Source organism: Trachypithecus francoisi, unplaced genomic scaffold, assembly GCF_009764315.1.
Source record: "Trachypithecus francoisi isolate TF-2019V2 unplaced genomic scaffold, Tfra_2.0 Lachesis_group0, whole genome shotgun sequence".
NCBI lineage: Eukaryota > Metazoa > Chordata > Mammalia > Primates > Cercopithecidae > Trachypithecus > Trachypithecus francoisi.
In genome coordinates, this window is record NW_022681453.1 from 153,045,284 (window position 1) to 153,053,986 (window position 8,703).

The window sequence follows — 8,703 nt, forward strand, 5'->3', positions numbered from 1 at the left end:
GGCACGATCTTGGTTCAGTGCAACCTCTGCCACCCAGGTTCAAGCGATTCTCCTGCCTCAGCCTCCCAAGTAGCTGGGACTACAGGTGCCCGCCACCATGCCTGGCTAATTTTTGTATTTTTAGTAGAGACAGGGTTTCACTATGTTGGGCAGGCTGGTCTTGAACTCCTGGCCTCAGGTGATCCACCCACCTCGACCTCCCACAGTGCTAGGATTACAGGCGTGAGCCACTGTGCCTGGCTGGAGCTGGCTTTAGTGACTTGTTTGAGTAACAGAATGTGGGGGAACTGATGCTTTGCAACTTGCAGGACTGTCATGAGAAACTTTATGCCTTCAATCTGGGGCTCTTGGAACACGTTGTCTGGGAACCTTGCACTGCTATAAGACATCCAACTCCCTGACACCACCGCACTGAAGGTGTCTTGTGTAGATGTTCCTGTCGATAGTTCCCACTGGACTCAGCCTTCCAGCCATCCTCAGCAAGGTGCCAGAAGCTTTTTTGGATTCTCCAGACCCATCCATCCACTTGTCAAATACTATCCTATGACTTCTGTGAACACCACATTGAAGGTAAATCAGTAAACTGGGCTCTGCCCAAATTCTTGTCATAGAAAAGAATGATATATACTTATAATGGTGCTTGTTTTAAGCCATCAAGTTTTGGAGTAGATCTTTATACAGAAATTGATAGCTAGCACTAGGTGACTGATAAAACTTGTATTCTTTGTATTGTTTTTGCAACTTTTCTGAACGTTTGATATTATTCTTAAATTAAAAGAAAAAAAGCTGGAGCCAGAAATTAATGGCTAAAATGAGTATGTATTTCTGTTTAAACCAATAGTCCTTTCTCCCAGCAGGAAAATCATTCAGCAATTTCTTAAGTGTGTGCCAATCTCTGGATCCAAGTTGAGCTCTCTGAGTGAAACATTATGAGTCGAAACCATGAAGGGGCTCATTGAGCTTAGATCCTCAATGTGGAACTAAGATTCATCCAAATGGAAACATCCTATCCAAAGAGCTTGCCTCTCTGCTCTATTCCCGTGGTTCTTCTGCTTTTCCACTGGGTATCTCAGAGATATTGCAACTCAGCATAACCTAAATCAGACCCACATTTTCACCTCCTTGAGAGCCAACCCCCACCAAAACAAACAAACAAACAAATAAAAAAAAACTTGGCTCTCCTTTAGCCAACATAAAAGAGAAAAATGGCGTATGAATACACAAAAGGATTCTTAGCTGCCATAATTAAACAAATATGAAACTAAGAAACAAGCAAAAGATTTGCTTATCATATTGGCATAAATAAAAAGTTGTGAAAATATGCAAGTTGATGAGAATATAAAGATACAGGCAAGTTCCTACATGGTTGTACAATTAAGGTATTTAAAAACCTTCACAGGTCTCAGGCAGTCTTACTTTTGAAAGCCATACCCTACAGTATATAAAATATATTAAACTACACATACATTCATAGTAAGTGTAATTTTTGCTGATATTGAAATATTGAAAGGGTTTTAAAAATAATTTTTCTTTTGAAATGTCTTGGCTATAAGTAATTTTTATAATGGGCTATTGAATTTATAATAGGCTATTTGATTTATGATAGGCCATTTATCAACAAGAATTCACATACTTGTGAATTCCTGCAAAATGAGTAAAATATATAGCCTACAAATTTTTTTTCAAATATAATGAACTTTTTAGGAATAATAACATTTACAAGTAATACACTGTAGAGCTATTTGATGAAATATTTATTGATCTCAAATTTGCAGTTTCCCTTTGTGTTAGGAAGCTAATATATGCTTTTCAGTGCCCAAACCTGTTCCTAGACCCCTAATGACAAGCTATGCCTACAGAACATTTTAATGATGAAATGGCCCTAGACAAACATCTCTGCGGGACAATTATGCAATGTCTATAAAAATTGTAAATGTGCATACTTTTTTTTTTTTTTTTTGAGACGGAGTCTCGCTCTATGGCCCAGGCTGGAGTGCAGTGGCCGGATCTCAGCTCACTGCAAGCTCCGCCTCCCGGGTTTACGCCATTCTCCTGCCTCAGCCTCCCGAGTAGCTGGGACTACAGGTGCCCGCCACCTCGCCCGGCTAGTTTTTTGTATTTTTTTTAGTAGAGACGGGGTTTCACCATGTTAGCCAGGATGGTCTCGATCTCCTGATCTCGTGATTCGCCCGCCTCGGCCTCCCAAAGTGCTGGGATTACAGGCTTGAGCCACCGCGCCCGGCCGCATACTTTTTTCACCAAGAAATTCCACCAAAACTAATTTATCCTACACATATACTCACAAATATACCCAAATATGTCTTTAAAATATATATTTTTTAAATATAATATATATTTTATATATATGTATTTTTTACTTTAAGTTCCGGGATACATGTGCTGAATGTGTAGGTTTGTTACACAAGTATACATGTGCCATGGTGGTTTGCTGCACCTGTCAACCCATCATCTAGGTTTTAAGCCCTGCATGCATTAGGCATTTGTCCTAACACTCTCCTTCCCCTTGCTGCAACCACCTGACAGACCCCAGTGTGTGTTGTTCCCCTCCCTGTGTCCAAATATGTCTTTGCAAGAGTGTTCATTGCTACATTGTTTGTAACAACAAAGAATAGAAGAAACTTAAAATATCCATCAGTCAGGGATTGAGTAAATAAATCATGGCACGTCTGTCCACTGGAGTACCGTGCAGCTCTTGAAAATATTGGTGTACATCTAGCTGTGTTGATGTGGAAAAGTCTCTTTGTGTATTGTCAAATGAAGCAAGTGAAGTTTCAAAACACTGTGTATAGAACCCCATCTCCCTTCTTGCTACATATCAGATTTTTTAAGAAGAAGCTATACATTTTCACATATGTTTTTGTGTTTGTGAAATAGTTCTAGAAACCTCGATGGTGGTTGTCTCTATGGAGTGGGACAGGGAGGGGGCAAGAGAGGGTCACTAGGTTTTCTTTGAATACATCTATAGGTTATTTTCATTGTTCAACAAAGGGTAAAAGGAGAAGGAATATGAGGCAAGAGAAGAAAAAGAAAAACATATTTCTAAACTGGACCACAAAGTTTGCCTGGCCATGACTCTGTCCTCTATGGATTTATCTTGTGCTGCTCACTTTCACTGTCCTTCAGGCTCTAGCTCACTAGTCTGCTCTCCATTCTTTGCATTTTCAATCCTCCCTCTGACCTCTGGATCTTCACACATGCTGTTCCTTCTAATTGGAACTACCCCAACTAGCACACACAGTTAACTTTTACTTCCTTTTAAATGACTTCTTGCTCCTGAGGGAAGCCTTCTGTGACTTCTCAGGCTGGGCCAAGTTCCCCATTTTGCATTCTTGTAGCATCAATGCTTTTCATGCATGGCACCAATCGCAGTTTAAAATTCTGTATCTGTGGGCTGTTGTTTAACATCTGGCTCCCCTAGTAAATTGCTGCTAATCATTTCACTATCACTTAGCACCACATATGACACATATGAGGTGCTCCATAAGTATTAATGAGTAAAAGAATCAACTAAGGGGGTTGCAAGGGGCAAGTTTCCCAATATGGAGTGGGGCGTTGTTTACCTAGCATGGCTCCTTTCAAGTTCTTCCCACTCAGTGGTCTCCTAATTTGCGCTAATGGCTTTACCTTTGTTGTGGGAAAGTGTCCTGCAAAGGTCTGCTCTTCAGAAATGTTAGAACACACAAGAATGAACCCTTTCTTGTGGAAAACTGGAGGAGGTGTCAATAGGCTTCATCTTAGTACTTCTAGATTTTTGTTCATTTCAACGTTGTTAGAACTCGGCAAAATAAAAGTTTATTTTATGTTGGACACATTTTGTCATACATATGTCAAACAGGCCTAAAATAAATATAACAGAAGTAAGTATATAGACAAAACAAAGGCAAAAGGAGATTTTCACTGCCAATATGACCAATGGATCTGATCCTCTCAGAGAGAACAATATAAACTTGGATAAACATATCAAAAAAAAAAAAAAAAATGACCTGGGCCTGAAGAATGATGGTAAGCAGGTAGATTCTGGAGAGGCATCTACACTTGGAAAACATGAATGGCACAGATTGAATTACTCACACGTGTGGCTTTTAGCCTTTGTTCCAGGTCTAAATCAGTACTACACAAAGTAGCTAAATCTCTGCTAGAAAACGAATAGTCTTTCTGGCCTGAAAAAACTAGAGGATCCTTTTCTGCCTGTGGACGCCGCGGAAGAAGCATTGTTAAAGTCTCTCTTCTCCCTGCCCTCATGTCTAAGTCAGAGTCTCCTACAGAGCCGGAACAGCTGAGGAAGCTCTTCATTGGGGGGTTGAGCTTTGAAACAACCAATGAGAGCCTGAGGAGCCATTTTGAGCAATGGGGAATGCTCCAGGACTGTGTGGTAATGAGAGATCCAAACACCAAGCGTTCCAGGGGCTTTGGGTTTGTCACATAAGCCACTGTGGAGGAGGTGGATGCAGCTATGAATGCAAGGCCACACAAGGTGGATGGAAGAGTTGTGGAACCAAAGAGAGCTGTCTCAAGAGAAGATTCTCAAAGACCAGGTGCCCACTTAACTGTGAAAAAGATATTTGTTGGTGGCATTAAAGAAGACACTGAAGAACATCACGTGAGAGATTATTTTGAACAGTATGGGAAAACTGAAGTGATTGAAATCATGACTGACTGAGGCAGTGGCAAGAAAAGGGGCTTTGCCTTTGTAACCTTTGACGACCACGACTCCATGGATAAGATTGTCATTCAGAAATACCATCCTGTGATGGCCACAACTGTGAAGTTAGGAAAGCCCTGTCAAAGCAAAAGATGGCTAGTGCTTCATCCAGCCAAAGAGATCAAAGTGGTTCTGGAAACTTTGGGAGTGGTCGTGGACGTGGTTTTGGCGGGAATGACAACTTCGGTCATGGAGGCAATTTCAGTGGTCATGGTGGCTTTGATGGCAGCCGTGGTGGTGGTGGATATGGTGGCAGTGGGGATGGCTACAATGGATTTGGTAATGACGGAAGCAATTTTGGAGGTGGGGGAAGCTACCATGATTTTGGCAATTACAACAATCAGTCTTCAAATTTTGGACCCGTGAAGGGAGGAGATTTTGGAGGCAGAAGCTCTGGCCCCTATGGCAATGGAGGCCAATACTTTGCAAAACCACGAAACCAAGGTGGCTATGGTGGTTCCAGCAGCAGCAGTAGCTATGGCAGTGGCAGAAGATTTTAATTAGGAAACAAAGCTTAGCAGGAGAGGAGAGCCAGAGAAGTGACAGGGAAGCTACAGATTACAACAGATTTGTGAACTCAGCCAAGCACAGTGGTGGCAGGGCCTAGCTGCTACAAAGAAGACATGTTTTAGACAAATACTCATGTGCATGGGCAAAAAACTCAAGGACTGTATTTGTGACTAATTGTATAACAGGTTATTTTAGTTTCTGTTCTGTGGAAAGTGTAAAGCATTCCAACAAAGGGTTTTAACGTAGATTTTTTTTTTTTGCACCCATGCTGTTGATTGCTAAATGTAATAGTCTGATCGTGATGCTGAATAAATGTCTTTTTTTAAATGTGCTGTGTAAAGTTAGTCTACTCTGAAGCCATCTTGGCAAATTTCCCCAATAGTGTGAAGTTAGAATTCCTTCAGGACGATGCCAGGTTCTATTTGGAATTTATATACAATCTGCTTGGGTGGAGAAGCCATTGTCTTTGGAAACCTTGGTGTAGTTGAACTGATAGTTACTGCTATGACCTGAAGTTCACCATTGAAAGGGATTACCCAAGCAAAATCATGGAATTATTGGTTATAAAAGTGATTGTTGGCACATCCTATGCAATATATCTAAATTGAATAATGGTACCAGATAAAATTATAGATGGGAATGAAGCTTGTGTATCATCCATTATCATGTGTAATCAATAAATGATTTAATTCTCTTGAATGAAATGAAAAAAAACAAAAACAAAAACTAGAGGACAGAGTTCAGGGCAACTGAAGCCACTGAGAAGTGAGGAGGGATTCTGTAAAGGACACAGCTAGAGAGGAGAGGTCCCAAATTCTGTGCAAAATCTCTACCCTAATTTCTGCATAGCCCTTGATCCATGCATACCTGGGCAGATTGTGAGCATCTGAGTTAGGGAAAAAATAAATGAACTGAGTTTTCTTTTTTTTTTTTTTTTTTTTTGAGGCAGAGTCTCGCTCTGTCGCCCGGACTGGAGTGCAGTGGCCAGATCTCAGCTCACTGCAAGCTCTGCCTCCCAGGTTTACGCCATTCTCCTGCCTCAGCCTCCCGAGTAGCTGGGACTACAGGCGCCCGCCACCTCGCCCGGCTCGTTTTTGTATTTTTAGTAGAGACGGGGTTTCACCGTGTTAGCCAGGATGGTCTCGATCTCCTGACCTCGTGATCCGCCCGTCTCGGCCTCCCAAAGTGCTGGGATTACAGGCTTGAGCCACCGCGCCCGGCCTGAACTGAGTTTTCATGTGATTTAATTTCCCTTCACTCTGAAGAATTTTCTTTGCTTTTTATTTTGTCATATAGTTCTGTCAGCAACAAGTTCTCTCAGTCTCCTCTATCTAAAAATATCTTATTAATAGTTTTCTTCTTTATTCCTGAAAGAATACTTTCACTGGAAGTAGAATTCTGAGATGACAGTGTTTTTCACATTCACATTGTGAATATAATGTTCACAATGTTGGGGTACAGTCCAAAAATATTTGACACATGAAGATCAGAAAAATCTAACCAATTATCAAGAAAAAAAGAAAACAGCAAAGACCAACCCTAGATAACACAGATGTTAAAATGAGCATATAAAAATTTTAAAGCAGCTATTATAATGGTGCTCAAGCAAGTAGAGGAAAATATATGAAAACACAGCACACCTACAGGTACACACACACACACGCACACACACACACCCCAAATGGAAAATCTACAGATGAAAAGTATAATCTCTGAAGTTTTTTAAAAAGGTACTGATGGGCTTAACAGAAGAATGGAAATAAAAGAAGAACCAATGAACTTGAAGATAGATCAGGAGAAAGTCTTCAATCTGAAAAACAGAAAGGGGAAGAAAAGATTATAAGAAGTGAACAAAGATTCCAGATCCTGTAAGACTGTATCAAAAGATCCACCACAGGTGTAGTTGGAATCCCAGAGGAGAGAGAAAATACAGCAGAAAATATGTTAAAATAAATAATTGCTGGAAATGGCTCAAATTTGGTGAAAAATATACACTTGAAGGTTCAAGAAACTTAGAGAACCAAAAATAGAATAGACAAGAAGAAAATCATATCTAGGCATATTACAGTTAAATTGATGAAACCAAAGATAAAGAGAAAATCTTGAAAGCAGTTAGATAAAAATGACACATTACTTATAGAGGAGCAATGATTTGAATATCAATGAGTGCTTCATCAGAAACTGTGGAAGCCAGAGAACAGTGAAACATTTTTTTAAGAGCCAAAAGAAAAACACTGTCATCTCAGAATTCTACATCTAGTGAAAGTATTCTTCGGATAACTAAGATATTTTTAGTTAAAGAAGACTAAGAGAACTTGTCACTAGCAGGACTACATGACCAAAAAAGGCAGAGAAAATTCTTCAGGGTGAAGGGAAATGATACTATATGAAAACTCGGATATCTGGGAAGGAATGAAAAGTATCAAAAGTTGTAAATATTTGTGTAAATAAAACAACTATTATTATGATCTCTCTTTTCTTTGAAATGCATAGAACTGTTTAAACAAAAAAGTATATTATCTTATGGGATTTATAATGTGCGTAGAAGTAATACTATGAGAACTATGGCATAAAGAATGAACTTAGGTGGACTAAGACATACAAGGCTGCAAAATGTTGTACCATATTTTCATGAAGTGGTACAATATTAATGTTAAATAAACCATGAAAAGTTAAGGATATATATTGTAATTCCTAGTGCAACTAACAAAAAGAAATGCAAAGACATATAGATAAAAGCCAATCGATGAATTTAAATGAAATGCTAGGAAAAGGACTCAAAGTGAAATAAAATAGAAAAGGGGGGAAAGAAAAATTATTTAAAAATTAAAAAAAGAGGAGACAGAAAACTAATCGTAAAGTTATTAATCCAAATTCCACTATATAAATAACTACACCAAATGTTTTGAGTAACCCTCTAATGAAAAGGCTGAGATTGTCAAAGTATACTAAAAAAAAGTGCAAACTAAGAGGAGCACTTTAAAAACTAAGTGCAACTAAGAGACGCATTTTAAAAATAAAAACCCAGAGCGATGGAAAGAAAATAGATTTTTAAAAATACAGCAGGTAAACGCTAAGCAAAAGAGAGCTATGGTGGCTATCTTAATGGCAGAAAAAATGTTACAGAGATTAAAAAAGGGTCATTTCATAATTATAAATGGGTAAACTAATCAGGAAGACATATGAATTATAAATATGTATATATTCAACATCATAAAATGAATCATAAAAATGTATATACTCAACATAATAGCTTTATAATTTATGAAGCAAAATTATACAGAATTAAAGGAAAAATAGATAATTTCTAAGTTATAAGTAAAGATTTTTACTCTCTCTCTTAGTAAATGATAACCACAAAGAAATCTGTAATAACAAAAAATATCTATTATTTTTCCAATCCCATAAGGTATGTTCAGCAACATAGACCATATAATGAGCCACAAAACAAGTTTCAATGTATTGAAGTC

The 8,703-nt window shown here is 38.7% G+C and overlaps 1 pseudogene; it reads left to right on the forward strand.

Annotated features, from left to right (window-relative positions):
• The first annotated feature begins 4,239 nt into the window (after positions 1 to 4,239).
• LOC117084108 lies at positions 4,240 to 5,573 on the forward strand (annotated as a pseudogene).
• Positions 5,574 to 8,703: the final 3,130 nt, after the last annotated feature.